A 17439-nucleotide genomic window follows, 5' to 3' on the forward strand; every position below is an offset into this window, starting at 1 on the left:
GGAAAGAATTGCCCTCTCTCCTTTTCTCAGGGCTACCATGGGTGCTAGACCTATGCATTGTATGTCAGTAAAATATGCAGAGCTATATTTATACTTAAAACAATCCGGAACTGTTTTAGTTCTCTGATCATAATAGTCTCAAGAGCGTACATTGTGCAATAAGATAGAAATTACACAGGAAATATGTGTTCTTAACCTCTTGTTCAAGCAAATTAATTGTTCCCTCAGGATGTGCTTAAAGCCTATTTAGTATGTACCAGTGCCCCTTGGTAATGGAACACTGCCTTGTACGTCCAACCTTATGGTGTAGAGCAGCGATTTTTCAACCCGTATACTACAAGAATTTTTAAGGAACTGGAGGCGGGTCATGGGGGCGGGTAAGCCCTGCCTGGGGCCCAAAGACGCTGGTGTTGGCAGCAAGGCCGAGGCCAGGAGGGGCGCTGCATCGGGGCGGGGGACGTGGGGCCAGTATAGCGTGGACCATGGGGCAGAGAGGCGGCTGCAAGCTTGTGGTGGTGGAGACACGGAGTGCGGCAAGAGGGCGCTGCCGAAGGTGTTTGCCAAGGACGCCTACCTCCAGAGCTCTGTCCCCACCGTGTCTGCGAACTACACCGGGAGCTTTGAAATAGACAAAGAGCCGTGGCACTGAACCCCACACGTGGGACACTTCAGGTTCCTCGTACTATGGTAACCTGCAAACCCTGGCCTATCCTGATTCAGACGCCGTTCTCATCTGCTTTGACTTAGCCGGCCGGAGACACTGGACAGTGTCCTCAAAAAGCGGCAAAGGGAGACTCGGGAGTTTTGCCCCAATGCCAAGGCTGTGCTGGTTGGCTGTAAGCTGAACATGCTGACCAACCTGGACACAGTGAGGGCGCTGTCCGAGCAGCGTCTGCCAGGGCCTGCGCTGGCCCGGCAGGTGGGGGCCAGCGTCCTACGTCGGGTGCTTCTCCCGTGGTCCTATTAGTTCAGGGTCAGGGATGTCTGCCACGTAGCCACTGTAGTTCCCGTTGGCCATGGTCACAGGCAGCTGTTCCACACGGACTCGCACCAGGGACAGGAGACAGAAGGAACTGAAACGAAGGCAAAACACACAAGGACCGAGCCCAGAGTTGCGACCTCGAGGGAGGAGCCAGGGAGGGGAAGAGCGTCAGGAGGGTGGGGAAGGGCAAAACCGTTCCCCCGCCTGTGCCCTGGCTTCCTGACCTCCTGTCTCTGGCGGGGACTTTGGGGCAGGCTAAGCGAACATTCTCTCAGGCAAGGGACCCAGAGGCAGAAAGTGCCCCTTTTCCACAGGAACTGGGGGGCCAGAAAGGCTGTCATGTGGCCAGGGGATAAGAGGGCAGGGGAGGTTTGGGAAGCTGGTGTAACGCAGGGGGAGTGGTTGAGCGGTAGGAAGTGGTCCCTTCCCACCCCAGTCCCCATATCCTGGCCCTGGCTTCCTTCCCTAAGGGAAGGGACTGCTCCACGACCTTCCCTTTTCCTCTCCTTTCACTTCTACACCTGTTCTCACTCATCCTAACCTCCACACACCAAGCATAGATTAAAAAGCAAGTTGAGAAATCCCTCCCCCAATATATCCACTAGTCTTAGCTTCTCCTTCCCTTACCCCAACAGTTCCCAAATAAAGCCCATGTCCATGGGGAAAAAAATGAAACGTGCAATACCTGACTATTTAGTCCGGGGCACTGGCCTCTTTTCCCTAAGATTGTTAAATTAAAAAATGACAACAGCCAACACAATAATAGCTATCTGGTATGAAAGAATCAAAATTGTGCTTTTTTTCCCCTCAGATCTGCAAAAAATATAAAATATTTTTTGGCTTACTGCCAAAATTTAGTAATTGGGTTAAGGGTGCTGTGAGATGAAAAAGGTTGAAAATTGCTGGTGTAGGGGATAAGAGAAATTCAAGTTTATGATGTGGCCCATTGTCACACATTGTGTTTCTATTACGGCTCAGTGACAAGCCTGAAGATGTTTCTCAGAGGGCAACTTTTTAAATGCTGTGGAAGTCATATATTCACTCCAAAACTCTGAGGTTCTACATCGGATTCACTCAGATTCTATATCGGATATATATATAACATCTGCATTCTCTGATATACATATATATGTGTGTATATATGTATATATACACACATAAACACACACGCACACACATATATATGCGTATGTGTGTGTATATGTGTGTGTGTGTGTGTATATAGGAATGATATTATTCTATCTCTTATGGAGCAGACTAAGAACACACACACCCACAGAAGTAATTTTTTAAACAAGATAATTTGATCTTGTTTAGAGTGAAATGAGAAAATACTAGACAAAATAATGTGACAGAAAGTGACTGGGGCTATAGGAAATTGGCATGCCAAAGAAGACTTTTGCGATAGTGATATTTCAGCTGAGAGCACGGAGCCAGTCATAAAGGAATGGCCTAAAGAAGCAAGTATAAATAATAGGAGAAAATGTGCATGGTGTGCTAGAAACACACACAGAAGACCAGAATGCCTTGACTTTATCTGGTGGCATTGAGCCTCATATAGGATGAGAGGTGGGCATGAGTTATGAATGTTGTGCCTTAGAGGTCACTGAAGGGAGTTTGAATTTTATTTTTTATGTGAAAGGAGGCTAGTGTAAGGTTTAAGCACACAGAAAGTCAGATCCTGTATTTGATATAAAATCCCTTTTTTGATTTAAAGAAAATCAATTTTTATTAAGTAAGCACTGAAATCCAGTTTAAGAATTTTTTGTTTTAACTTTCCACAGGTGAAGCCTGTCTCAGCAAGATCTGGCATTCACACACAAGATTATATATCAATCAGATAAGTGTGAAGATTTTCCTGTGAATTTTGTATTTTTTATCACAAGTTACTTAAGTGCATTTCTGTACTTTGTATCCAGTGTTTATCTTTAATAGAAAGTAGTATCATTATATTAGATAATCAGTTATTATTTTTGATAATTATTTCTTAAGTTTGACAGCTAAATATAATAATAAAGATAAAACAATGTATTCTAATTTATAATATGCAGTATATATTTATACAGAGTAAAATATGCTGTTTTTACTAATAAAAGAGCATTTGTATTTGTTTTTAAAGCTTACTCTGTTCACTCAGTCACAGCAACAATAAGCAGTAATACTATACAGTGAATATAGCATAAAGTCATACAAAATGGAGATTTTCTTTCCAGGTAGAGGTTTTGAGATTTTCAACTGAAAATATGACTCTAAAAATTGAGCAGTTTCTTAGGATGAGATCATTTGATGAAATTGCATATGTTTATTCACATCTACCTATCTTTAATCTGATTCTGTATTAACAAGCTATACCCAGGTTGTATTTTTATTACCAACCATGTGGACATCAGAAGGAGGCACTCTGTACACATGACTGCTTTCAGATCTTAAATTAGGTACATATTCTGCCTTTGATTGAACATTAGAATTAAAAAAAAAGAGAATTTGAATTTAGCACATACTTTTGGTTTCATCTGAGTTTCAGTGATGTAAGCTTTTTTTTTTTTTTTTTTTTTAGCTAATTCAGATGCAAACAGCTGAATAAGGTAAGCATCTGGATAATCAATGACTCTAAATCAAGCCAATGTTGACTGTTCAAAACATATGTGTCTGGAGATCGCCTCTATTAAGACTGTCTTCAAAATTATCTTCTTATACTTTTAATTACCTAATTACAGTGATTTTAAAAAGCTTGGTTAAAATGGTGGCAAGTATAAAACTAACACTAATAAATTGCAAATATTTGAAGAACTGTTATACCTTGATTTACTAAAGTTATTGTTTTTTGGCATGTGGGTTTATGAATTGTTAAGAAATGATTTTAATACATCTGAATGATGTTTTTGGTTGTGGAAATTTTAATTTAAGAAAACTTCTAAAATTAGTAGTAGTAATATCTGAGTAATTCACTGAATTTTAGATAATTTATATGGTTTTAGAAACATTTTTAACAGAGGAAAATTACAGAACAATATGTATTCTAGCCTTGTCAAAGTGATAGAGTTGAATGTTAGAGAAAATATTCTAAAATACCTATGAATTTTATAGCAACATTTGTAGTTTTCAAGATAATGTGTGTATGCTTTTCTTTAAAATGAGCATATACAGCATGTTTCACTTAGTGATTAGATTAGGTTGACCCTCTGTTAACACTAGTAAATGCCGTCATTCTAATGTGCTACATTATTTATCTAAATACAGTTTTATAGTCATGCAGAATAGTGACATTCTTTTCCCTCTTTTCTAGCAAAATAGTGGATCGACGCTGTCACCTACTTATTACCTCCTACACATTCCTTACATATGTCTTCCCATTCCGTATTTGATGCTGCACAGCATCTCTCCTGTTAGTGGTACACCAGTGAATACAGCAGATACTTTGTTTTTACAGTGTAAAAGCTGAGACTGTGTACTTCCTTCTTAGAGGTGGGCATTGCAAGCTGAAATAACAAAGGGAGCATCTCAGCGTCCTTCAGAAAATGGGAGTCCTAAGATTGTACCGATGTGGCGGTGTGTCATCAGCCCATAGAGACAGAAGGTACTCCCACACAGAAGTTAGTTCAGATGTCTAAACTACACACACACCAAGAGAATATGAAAAACATACCCTATCATCATATTTACATAATGCACTTCACGAGGAAAGCAGGAAGGCTCCCAAGCAGTCTTGAAAATGGTCTGAGAGACCAAGGAGGGGAGACTTGCTCAGGGATTTTACGGTGGAGAGTGGGTATCCAGTGAGAACCCTCCATGTGGTTTGAAATTCTCACTGGCACCAAACGAGGAAGAAAATGGGTTTTCTTAATGGCTTGTCCATATACTAAGCAAAGGGGGAAGCAGAAGGGATGAGGCTTAAAAGCTATCAGCAGTCAAACATCAGAAAATGGAGACAAACTCTATTTCATGTGGTAAGTCAGTGAATCTTCACTGATTTGCTTTTATCTCCCATGCTCTGAAATACACATATCTTTGCAAACTCCCCAATGCATTTGCCACTTCTTGTTCATCCAGTGCAGTTAATAATGTGTCATCCAGAACAAGGTGATGTGTATAGAATGTGCATACAATTATCTATGTCCCTTCCAACTATAATTATGATAGAGTAGGAGAGTTAACATAGCCCCAGGGAAGGACTGTAAATGTAGACTCTTATCTCTTCAACTTAAATTTTAAATTCCCTGATCCATACCTCTGATGGGAATAGAAAATAAATCACTTGACAGATTAAGGCTGCATACATGGTACCAGAGGCCCTGGTAATCTGCTGTATCAAGTATAGGTGCACAGCATTTGCAATTGAGGATTCTACTTGGCTAAATCTGTGGTAGTCAACTGTCATCATCTAGTATATGTATAAATTTTGTAGGAGCTAGAGTGATGAATTACATAAAGAAATAAAGGGACCACTAATCCTTCATATTTTTGGTTATTGTCATAGGTACTAAAATCTGCCAGATCTCTGGGATGTGATCATTTTGATTTTCCTTTTTCTTTTTTCCTATAATGGTTATGTAGGGGACCAATTCAGAGTTTTTTACTTGGCTATTCCCACTATTAATCCATTATTTATAGAAACTGCATGCATGCTGTGTGAGGCGGTAGTGATGGAGAAATTTGTCAACAAACAAGAATGTTTATTCTAATCATATATTCAGAACTTGGCAAGTGAAATTTATTTATTTCTTAATCCCATTGTGTTTCTACCCTTATAGTGGTCATGATCATATTTTGCATCTAGGGATCCTTAAAATGCTCAAGAAACTAACTCTAGGTCTTTTTGAGATGGACGTGGTATTTCAGGGTTGCTCTTTCTGGAGCCCTGATTTCTCCCATAGTCAACAGGTTCCCAGGGTGAATATGGACTCGAGTTCAGAAATTGGAAAGGGATTGTTGTACTCAGCCTTGATATCTTTTGTTTCTACGGATTGAATGTCCTTGACAGTTGCCAATCTTCCTTGACCTCAGGAAGGCCATGTTCAAATATCCATTTCCATAACTCTTTGATGGTTAAGTCAAGTTGGCTGCAGCTCTGGCTTTCGTTACTTATTTTGTAATTGTGTTTGTCTTACTCCTGGCAGTTAAGCACAGCCTTCTGTGCGCCATTATTTCAATATCCTATATCCACTTTGATGTGAAGGCTCTTACATTTATAAAAGTATCTCCTACCATCAGCCCTGTTCTACACAACAGGTGCGACCAAGTGCTCTTCTCAATAGTATTAGTGTCACCCTCATCACATTATTTCTGTCTACGATAAACAGTATCACTCAAATCCTCCCAAAAAACACAATGGGCAGGCATTCTCTCCACATTCTAGCATGTCCATTTTTTAGAGCTTTTTAGTTCCTCTTTCTACAACTTTCTATAGTCATCCTGGAATTTCTGCTTCCTTAGTATACTTCATCACATTATCCAAAGTTCCAAGAGGCATCCTGGCAACAATTAACACCATCTCCTCAGTTTCTTGTATTCTGGAAATATGCTCACATATGGATAAATTCTGTCATAAAACTTTATGTTGTACCTCTCTTGATACAGTAACTCAGGATCAAGTCCCATGATTCTCTCCTGGCATATGCTAGGTATACTTCTCTTTGTTTGTGAGGAAGCATAATACTTTTTCTGCTAAGACATTTTGTGGCTAATCCTAGTTATGAGTCTGGTGAGAAAAAAAGAAGAGGAATGCAGGTTCTGAACAGTATCTAAGTAGCGCTGTTTTCCTTGTAATTAAACCCTGGTCCTATTCCTTGTCTTTTACTATCCTCCAGCAAAAAGGGATTAGAAACCCTCTCTATGTTCACAAAAATAATATATTTTCTTCCTTTTTTTATTTCAGAGAGAAAAGAAGGGGAAGAGAAAAACATCAATGTGAGAGGAACATCGATCTGTTGCCTCCTGCATGCATCTTAACAAGGGATCGAACCCACAACCTAGGTATGTGCCCTGAGAAAGAATTGAATTCCTGACCTTTGGTTTTATGAGATGATGCTTCCACCAGCTGAGCCACATAGGTCACGGCTCAAAAGAATATCTTTATTTTGTGTTTAGTCTTAAGTTTTAGATGGTATCTCTACAGAATCTTCATGAAAGAAATAATAAACTTTTTTTTTTTTAATGCCCTGGCTGGTGTGGCTCAGTAGATTGAGCGCCAGCCTGTGAACCAAAAGATCACCAGTTCGATTCCGAGTCAGGGCACATGCCTGGGTTGCAGGCCAGGTCCCCAGCAGAGGGTGCTTGAAAGACAACCACACATTGATGTTTTACTCTCTCTCTTTCTCCCTCCCTTCCCTTCTCTAAAAATAAATAAATAAAGTCTTTAAAAAAATAAACATTTTTTAAAAAGTGAGATGAATGTAATCATTAGAAAAAATAAAAGTGGAAGTGTTTGGGGCAACAGAAATATGATTTTTCTCAACAACAGCAAAAATGTATGCAAAGATAAACTTCAGAGCACAACCAAGTAATCAGGCAACCTACAAAGATTAATATATAATATAAATTTATTATATTTATATACAAATGTGTATATATATCTATATAAATGTATCCTATCATGCTTTCCAACAAGAAATTGCATGTGAAAAGTAAAACCAATCTTTTTTAAGGTAGCAAAGGGATCAAGCTACATTGATCCACAGAAAAAACACTAGCATATTTTGATTTACAGTGACAATATACTCATATGCACTTTAGTAAATATTTGCTAGTTATTTTTAGTGATTGGAATAATGTTATGGACAAAGCTTGAAAGTAATCAATATTCTAATTAATATTAAAAAGCTAAACTTAAAATGTTGCCAGCTTGGGAATTTAAAATTATAGTTAAATTTCACAGGATTTGAGAAACAGAACATAGTAAGAAAAAAAGGTGGAGAGAGGGATAAGGTGGTTAAATATTCTATGTAGTAAGAAGTCCATGAAACATAGTTTAAGGAAAATGAAATAAGAAATAGATGTTCATAGAATTATTATTTAAAACTTAACCTAACAAGATTAGAAGAATTACAATATTAAGGGGATAGATGAGAATTATATCAATAAAGAATCTTCATTGATATAAAGCAATTCATTAAGTATATAAAATAATAAATAGCAATTTAAAAGTTAACAGTATAACCACATTATTTAGCCTAATAGAAGAAATCATATTTTAAAACACGATGTATAAAAATATATTACTTTTTGGAAATGAAACTAGAGACAAAACTGCTGTTTTGTTTTGTTTTTTGTAATAAACTGTGTATTATATTATTTTTACAATATTTATGCACTATGAAATACAAGGGAAAGCATTTTAATACTAATCAAAATTATTAAAGATGCCACAAACTTTGACATACAATTAAGAATTTGAAGAAAATTATTCAGGATAATTAAAAAAATCTATATGTATGAAAAATTTTATCACAAGGTATGTACTCTGTTGAAGTGTATAAACAAACAACAATGAAAGGATGATATTTGCAAGTATTAAAAAAGTACTATGAGGACTGAAATAATTTGAATTAATGACTATATAGTATTTTGAAGAAAAATATAATTGCATGTATTCAAATATAGCTATGAATTTAGAAATAATCAGCCTAAAAAGAAAAATAGCTGTTATGATGATATAGTGGTTAATGTGTACTGTTGTTGTTCTATTTTTTATTGGACTTTTTTTTTTTTTTTTTGGCTTCCAAAAACTTTCAAGGAGTAAGGACCCTAAGGGGGAAATTCTAGTGACAATCAGGTTGGAAAACATAGATGAGAAACTGAATATCAAAGGCAGGGACCATGCTCGGGGCAGAAAATGGAATTATTTAGAGTGACAAGGTTGAAAGACATGAACAACCCGAGAACGGCAGCATTTCATCATAATAAAAGACAACCGAGCCATTTTGCTTCCTCTTGAGTGTGTCAATCCCCAAGTTGGGAAACAGAAAAAACATCCTCAGCTCTCAAATAAGAAACAATCCTGGGCAAAAGCAGTGGTCCCACTAAAAAGGTTTGCATGCGAGACAGGGCCACAGATTACTGAAAGTGATGGCGACTTCTGTGTCTATCAGAAACTTAGGCAGCATTTTCTCAGGGTCTTTGTCAACCAGGTGAAGTGCAAGTTGAGTTAACCTGCCTCAATTATCCAAGGAAGCTCCTCAGTCAATTGTGACCCTACCCTTACTTGCTGTTGACTATGATCTGTGATACACACATTCTTCACCTACTTTTGCAATTGAATACGTAGCAAAGTAACATTAATGGCAATAAAAACAAAACTCTTAGCTGCATGCATAATCTTACAGGGATGAAGAGAGAGGAAATCATTACAAAAGAGGGACAATGGCTGGTGGTAGAATATAGTAAAACAAATTACACGCTTGCTTCCTTTTGCAAAATCTGAAATAAAGTAAGGAACTTAATCTCTTTCTCACACAGGACATTTGCCTTCATATTTCCCGGTTAAGTCAGCCATTTCTTCCATATTGTTACTTTACAGAAATAAATAAGCCTCCCCCACCACAAAAATAAATAAAAATAAATTAAAACTTTAAAATTTTCTTACTTTTCTCATCCTATTGAATATCTAGGATAAATTAAGGACTAATTCAGAATGCTTAATTTTAGAGTATTTCTGAGATTTACATTCATTTTGTTAAACTTAACTCCTGTTTTTTAAAATTATATTTTATTGATTATGCAATTACAGTTGTCCTAACTTTTCCCCCTTTGCCACCCTTCCCCCAGCACCCCCACTCCCTCAGGCCATCCCCATCCCTTTGTTCATGTCCATGGATCATGCACGTAAGTTCTTTGGCTACTCCATTTCCTGTACTGTACTATACATCCCCATGTCTATTCTTTAACTACCTATTTGTGCTTCTCAATCCCCTCACTTCTTTACACCTCTTCCCATCTGGAACCCATTAAAACATTCTCCATATTTATGATTCTGTCTCTATTCTTCTTGTGTGCTTAGTTTGTTTTTTAGATTCAATTGTTGATAGATATGTATTAATTGCCATTTTAATGTTCATAGTTTGATCTTCTCCTTTTCCTTAAATAAGTCTATTTAAAATTTCATATAATAAATGGCTTGGTGATGATGAACTCTTAGTTTTTTCTTATCTGTAAAGCTCTTTATCTGCCCTTCAATTCTAAATGATAACTTTGCTAGGTAGAGCAAGTTTGGCTATAGTTTCCTGCTTTACATATTTGAATATTTCTTGCCAATCCCTTCTAGTCTGCAAAGCATCTTTTAAGAAATCAGCTGTCTTATGGGAACTCCCCTGTAGGTATATAACTGCTTTTCACTTGCTGCTTTTAAGATCCTCTCTGTATCTTTACCAATTGGCATTTTAATTACGATGTGTCTTGGAGTAGGTCTCTTTGCATCCATCTTGTTTGGGACTCTCTGTGCTTCTTGGACTCACAGGTCTATCTCCTTCACCAAATCAAGGAAGTTTTCTTTCATTATTTTTTAAATAGATTTCTGATATCTCGCTCTTTCTTTTCTCCTTCTGGCACCCCTGTGACATGAATGTTGGTATGCTCAAAGTTGTCCCAGAGGCTCCTGGACTCCCAGTCAAGATGAAGGTATAGGCACACAATTCCCTTCCTCACACAAACACATCAAAATCATAATTAAACTATAGAACAACCATGACTCAGAACCATCAGAAACTGACATGAATGGAAGTCTGACAACTATGGAATTAAACATCCATTCAGACTGGTAGGAGGGGTGGAGACACAGATACACAGAAACATGGAATGGGCTGGTCCCACACCCATGCATCCCAGCTAAAAATTCCAGAGAGATATCTCAGGAGTGAGGGGTCCCTGCCCCTCACCAGGCCCCCTCAGTCCCCACAACTTCTCCATGAGAAAACCAGCAGGGCCTGGATAGATAGAAGAAACTGCTGGATTCCTAAGCAGTTCCTCTTAGGGGGCCTGCACACACACTTATTCAGACTTACTTCCTCTGAGCTCTAGAACTGGGGCAGCAGCTTGAAAGTCACCCATGGCAAACAGGGAGGAACTGGACTGTCTGGCATCAGGGTGAGAGCTGGGGGACAGCTTTCTTCTAGATTGGACAGCAGACAGAAACCACTATTCCTTTTCTGAACCTTCCCCACACAGAGCCACAGAGCCACAGACCCGACATACAGGTTCCACATCTGAGACTCCACCAACCTGACTCACAATGTTTTCTCTGCCCTGGTGATTCCCTGAGGCTCCGTGCCACGCAGCTTATGGGCCCACTCAATCTGTTAACAGTAACTTTTCTATATGAGTGGCTTGTGCTTCAGATCTACCTAAATCCTCTCAAATAAGCAAGAGCTGGCCTCAGTGAGCTACCAGTCCCCAAACCTCTTGCTAAGGGACCCCAGGCCCACCCTAGCAGCAGCCAGCCTTGATTTGCAGTTTGGCTTCACCTGGGAACTTCCAATCCCAGCACAAGTAGTAGCCATGTGCAGACAGCTTTGTAGCTCATGCTGGGTAGCCCTAGGCAGAACACAGGTGGTGGCGGACCTTGGCGTGCAACACCCAGAGAACCCTAGAGCTTGCACACTCAGTAGACTGCTATAGACCATGCAGAGCACCACCACCCTGCTGCTGTAGAGGTGACAACCTGTCCTTGCAGCTGACTGGCCTGGGTAAGTCCATCCCATTGACCTGCCAACAGCAATCAAGGCTCAACTACAAGAAGAGGGTGCACTCAGCCCACACAGAACGTAAAGCTCAAATCCTCATCTTGCGAGATAAGGGAAGCTGTACCACTGGACTACACTACACTACAGGACACCTACTACATTAGGCCATGCTACCTAAGACAGGGAGCCATAGCAGCTCTACATAGTACCCAGAAACAAATGCAGGGAGGCTGTGAAAATGAGGATATAAAGAAATATGGCCTAAATAAAAGAACAGAACAAAACTCCAGAAAAAGAAATAAACAAAATGGAGGTAAGCAATCTGTCAGATACTGAGTTCAAAACACTGGTTATAAGGATGCTCAAGCAACTTAGTAAATACCTCAACAGCATAAAAATGATCCAATCAGAAATGAAGGATGCACTTGTTGTGGAAATGAAGAATTTACAAGGAATCGACAGTAGAGTGGGTGAAGCTGAGAATCAAATCAATGATTTGGAACATAAGCAAACAAAGAAGCAATCAACAAATCAGAACAAGAAAAAGAAGAAGAAAAAAAAGAGCATGAACTTAACCATTCTTAAGTTCAGGGACCTGATCAAACGGAACAGTTTTCCTCATTTTGAAGAAAGGAAAGAGAAATAGTAGAGTTTAGCTGAAAACAAAGTAGCATTTTTATTCAGCCAAAAGGTGATAATTATAACATCAACGGACAACACATTAAATCACAAATACCAATAACTTTGAGGACAAGTAGAAAGACACAGTATTCCCATCTCTTGAAATGCCTGTGTTTCAAAGATAGCTCTAGGAAGGCTTTAAAATTCTCAGATGCTTTGCTCTACCACTCGGGGCTGCTGCCTGGTTGGGGATAAAGGCAATTTTATGAAATGAATTAACTGTTTATAATCAAAACATGAAAGAGTAATTTTACTTGCTCCCTATAAGCAACTAGCATTCATAACCTATAGAAGAAATTTTCAAAGAAAGTTGATGGCTTAAATGAATATTATTACCAATTTTAAAATCGTGACTTTTTTTTCTATTACTTTTATTAATTATCACCTACAAACTACTCCAGGCATTTTTCACAGATCCTGCCTCTCCATCCATTTGGTTTATCATCTATCTGCTGGGTAGGTAACAGAAACAAAACACCCTACTACCACAATTCTATCAATTATTAAATGATTAAAAATGTCCAAATCTCTCAAAACTGAGGCATCTTCCCCTCTCTAAACCTACTATTAAGCCCTTCTTTTCCAAATGCAAGCCCTGTTCTTCCTTTCTCTTTTTCATGCCAAAATGCAATTTGAATGAGAAATATGTCATTAATTTGTGTTTTTACAATGTTTGCTCTGAGCACTCTTCAACAACCTTGAAACAAACAAAATAAAAACCTCTTCTCTGTGTCTAGTCTGTTTCTGTATTGTTTGTTTGTATATGTTGTTCTTTAGATTGTACACTTAAATGATATCATACATCTGTCTGTCTCTGACTGACTTATTTCACTGAGTATAACACACTCTAGGTCTACCAGTGCTATCTCAAAAAGCAAAGAGTTCATTATTTTTTTAAATAGCTAAGTAACGTTCCATTATATAAATGTACTACAGCTTTTTTTTAAAATCCATTCATCCATTGTTGGGCACTGATAACTGCCAGCAAGGAGGGAAGTTGAAGGACTGGGTGAAAAAGGTAGATTAAGAAATAAAAATTGATCCTAGCTGGTGTGGCTCAGTGGACTGAGTGCCCACTTGCAAACCAAAAAGTCAAGGTTGGATTCCCAATATAGGGCCCATGCCTGAGATGCAGACCAGGTCCTAGCAGGGGGTGAGCAGGATGCAATCACACCTTGATGTTTCTCTCCCTCTCTTTCTCCTTCCCTTTCCCTGTCTAAAAGTAAGTAAAATCTTAAAAAAAAAAAAAAAAGAAATATAAATTTAGAAAATAGTCATGAGGATGTAACGTACAACTTAGGGAATATAGTCAACAATACTATAGTAACTATGTATGGTGCCATATGGAAATATCAGAGTTAACACTTTGCAAAGTATGTGATTGCTTGACCACTGTGCTATGACAATTGAGATATGCTGTGTATCTGAAACTAATACAAAATAATATTGAATGTAAACTGTAATTTAAAAATAAAATAAATACATACACATGTAAATACATACCTCTTTTATCCTATGCAATAAGAACAAAATAAGATGTGGACTTCAAAAGTTAAATAATTTATTTACAAAAAAACCCAACAATGTTCTGAATAATTATTTCAAGTTGCTATTTATAATATCAAGAAGTAAAAAACAGCATAACAAAAGATCATCTATAGAGCATGAATCTATAAGTTTATCATCATCTTTCTATTTACAAATACATGGTAAATTATTCACCACAAGTTGAATGAAACATGTTATTGGGCACATTCTGTCAGAATTTAAGAATAGAAATGCTGTCAAAATAATCTCTCTTTCCCCTAAAATAGAGTGACAGATAGGAGAGATCAAAGAAGCGCAGGAGGCAGACATAATCTATCTTAACTTCAGAAAGTCTCCTGATTCTGCCTGAAAACCGTAAGATTAAATACTCAGAAAAATATGACCTTGCCTGGAAACATATTGAGGAGGCTAAACAAGTGTTGGTTTTTAGTGGATTATGTCATCTGAGTAGAAAGAATAAAAGATGTCTTTAGCAAGTGCTTCTTGACACAGTGATATTTACTACTAGTATCCATAACCTACATCAATACTTTCTTTCAGAACAAATGTCTTTGTTACTCTCTTGGAAATCTGGGGACAGGTAATTGTCCAATCTGACATTCACCATTTTATGTTTATCCTCCATCCCATACCTCATTGAAACCACACACATATTCCTCTCTTTCTTTTTATAGCCATTTTTTTCCCATTATTTACCTTCTTTTAGGAAAAATTTAAATTATAAGAAAAGAATGTAAGAAAATATTGTCATTCATTGATTCTTAAAAAGTGTCCCACTGTACAGTTTGCAAATAATAAATGAAATATTACAACTAATCTCCAAAAAATCTCTGTTCTTAATTATCGTGTGGGCTTATATTTATAATTTGCTTTTGAGACTCCCCTCAGGAGCTACTGACTCAGAGTCTGAGTTGGAACCTGGAATTCTATGCTTTCCACTAGTGCCTTATATATAGGTATGTTAGGAAAACACAGGTTTCAGTAATTCAGTCTAACATGCCTGCATGTTTAAATTAACATGCAAATAGAGATAAGATACAAGATTAGCAATTGATGTTTTACTGATTGCTTCTAGTGCAGAAACTGAAATTCAACTTACAACATGACCTGCTCTTGGGTTTTGAGGACTAAAACAAAACTTTCAAGGAAAGTTTACATATGAGCATTATGTCATCAAGAGTTACATATTTTTAAATACTAATATAGCATTCAAAGAGTTGGCATTAATAACATGTGGATTTAAAATGAAAGCCTCAGTCTTCGATGTTATCTATCACAGAGTATTTAGGCAAATGATTAAAAATCTGTTTCAAAGTTACTAATAAAGTGCACACAGAGGAAAGATTCAATGCCAGGTAAGATATTCTTGGTTAACATTTTTGTCTCTACAGAATCCTCAAAACCATTTATATGGGTTCTTCCACTTTTGATCAAAAAATGGAGTTTGTATGAAGTTTAAGAAATAGAGGAAATAGACCATATATATATATATATATATATATATATATATATATATATGTAGTCTATATACACTAAATATGAAGAGTTAGTAGAAAACAGTACCCTGGACTGACCACAGGCTATGAGATAGTGTCCAAGTTCTTGGTGCAGCAAGAGACTACTAGGCTGACTTATGGCATGATGGTAACCTGTGCTCATTTTCAAGTCACACTGGCTTTCCATCATTTTCTACAGTAGAGGACTGTTCCTCCTTTCTTCTTCTCTCTGCACCCCCTTCCTTTACTTCCTACATTAACTTGCTAGCAAGGATTGAAAGTGAGAAATGTAATTCTCCAACCTCCTCAAAATCTTCAATGGTTGTATACTGCTGACACAATAAAAATTAAACTCTTCTTCATTACATATTCATGGCATGACTTCTTCTGCTCATAGGACAAAATCTTTCTTGACTCTGTCCTCACTCAAACTTTATGTTTTAATAACTTGAAACTACTTCCGCTTCCCTGGCATGGCTGGCTTTCACAACCTTGTGCCTACACAAATAATGTCTTGGGTGTTTTTATCTTGTTTGTCCTCAAGGTGCATGCGTGATCATCATTCAAGTCTCATCTCTGTCAATTTCTAAGTTTTCTATCAAGCTCAGCTCAAACATAAATATTACCAACTATATTAAATTGAATTTTCCATGTAACATTAGCATTTACTTGTATTTGTTCCAAAAACAGCTATAAATGCATCATGATTCTTCATTAAAACAATGATACAGTTGGTAATTAAGGTCTTAGGTTCACCATAGAATGCTACAGCTGAGCATGACCTTAAATTCGTTTTAGTATAACTTCCTTACATTATACATAATGAGTCTAAATACACTGCCTGGGGCGGCTTTGGGATTGAACTTCAGATCTGAACTCTTCAAGGAATTCAGATGTCTTGATTCAATTTTCCTCTCAGATCCCTGCAGTTACCAAAATGTTAGGAAAACAGACTGATTAAACCTTAATTCAAAATCATCTGCAAGAAACTTCAGCTTAACCTTATGATCAACAACAGATAAAAGTTAACATATTCTGCCCTTATCTATATTTTCTGATGTTAATGAAAAGCTAATAAATATTTAAGAAAATAACCTGCTCTGATGTAAGGTTCGTTTGTATATATTGTTCTTATTCTTCTTCCATGATTGTCCTAACTGCCCAAAATAGTAAAAATAAAAAAGCCTCAAATTCAAATGGAGAAAAGAAATGTAGGTAGAATCTAATGTCACTATTGTTTGTATGATATAATGGCCAAAGACTAAAAAATGCACTAAAAGCCATTTTTAAATTCATGTGGCTGAAGGCCTACTGATTATTTCATACCTTGCCAGGAATGAGAAGGAGTCTCTAGAGTTCAAAATGTCAAGCAAGACCTCTCTCCTCAAGCCAAGTATGTGTGCATAAACATTATTCTAAAATGTGAAATTACTTTATAAATTTTTATTTATTTATTGACTTCAGAGAGAGAGAAAGGGAGAGAGGAAAAAAACATCAATTTATTATTCTACTTACTTATGCTTTCATTGGGTGATTCTCTTACGTGCCCTGACCTAGGATCAAATCTTCAGCCTTGGCTAATTAGGTCCACACCCCAATAACTGAGTGGCCCGGCCAGGGTGAAATTACTTAAGTCATTTGTTAATAGAGTCTGTGATGAATCACATTCATATTGGAAGATTTCAATAAATGACAAAATCTAATTCTGATCATCAGAGTTCTAATGAAAGCTTAAGAAGTAATCTCCATTCTACAAGTATATTACCTTTTATTAAATGTGTCTATGTGGATGTGGTGTTAGCATAATCTCTGGGGTCTCTGTTTAATCATGTTTGTTATATAACATATATTTATTTTTGGAGCAGTTTTTTAAAAAGGACTGGGAAGGATCTGTTATTTTTGCCTTTTTTCATTTTTTAGTTATTACCCCATGAAGAGATTTTAAAGAAGACTGTTATTATAGGAGACATGGGAGAACATTCCTCATAGTATCTTATTTTATAGATGCGGGAAGAATACAAGACACTCCTTGGTTAGAAGTTACAGCACAGCAACCAGG

At 37.3% G+C, this 17439-nt stretch overlaps 1 pseudogene; it reads left to right on the forward strand.

Moving 5' to 3' along the window:
• The first annotated feature begins 482 nt into the window (after nucleotides 1–482).
• On the forward strand, nucleotides 483–3566 carry LOC129081176 (rho-related GTP-binding protein RhoN-like; annotated as a pseudogene).
• Nucleotides 3567–17439: the final 13873 nt, after the last annotated feature.

The sequence above is a fragment of the Pteronotus mesoamericanus genome, unplaced genomic scaffold, assembly GCF_021234165.1.
Source record: "Pteronotus mesoamericanus isolate MK-2021 breed Mesoamerican mustached bat unplaced genomic scaffold, CSHL_Meso_final contig_94, whole genome shotgun sequence".
Classification (NCBI taxonomy): Eukaryota; Metazoa; Chordata; class Mammalia; order Chiroptera; family Mormoopidae; genus Pteronotus; species Pteronotus mesoamericanus.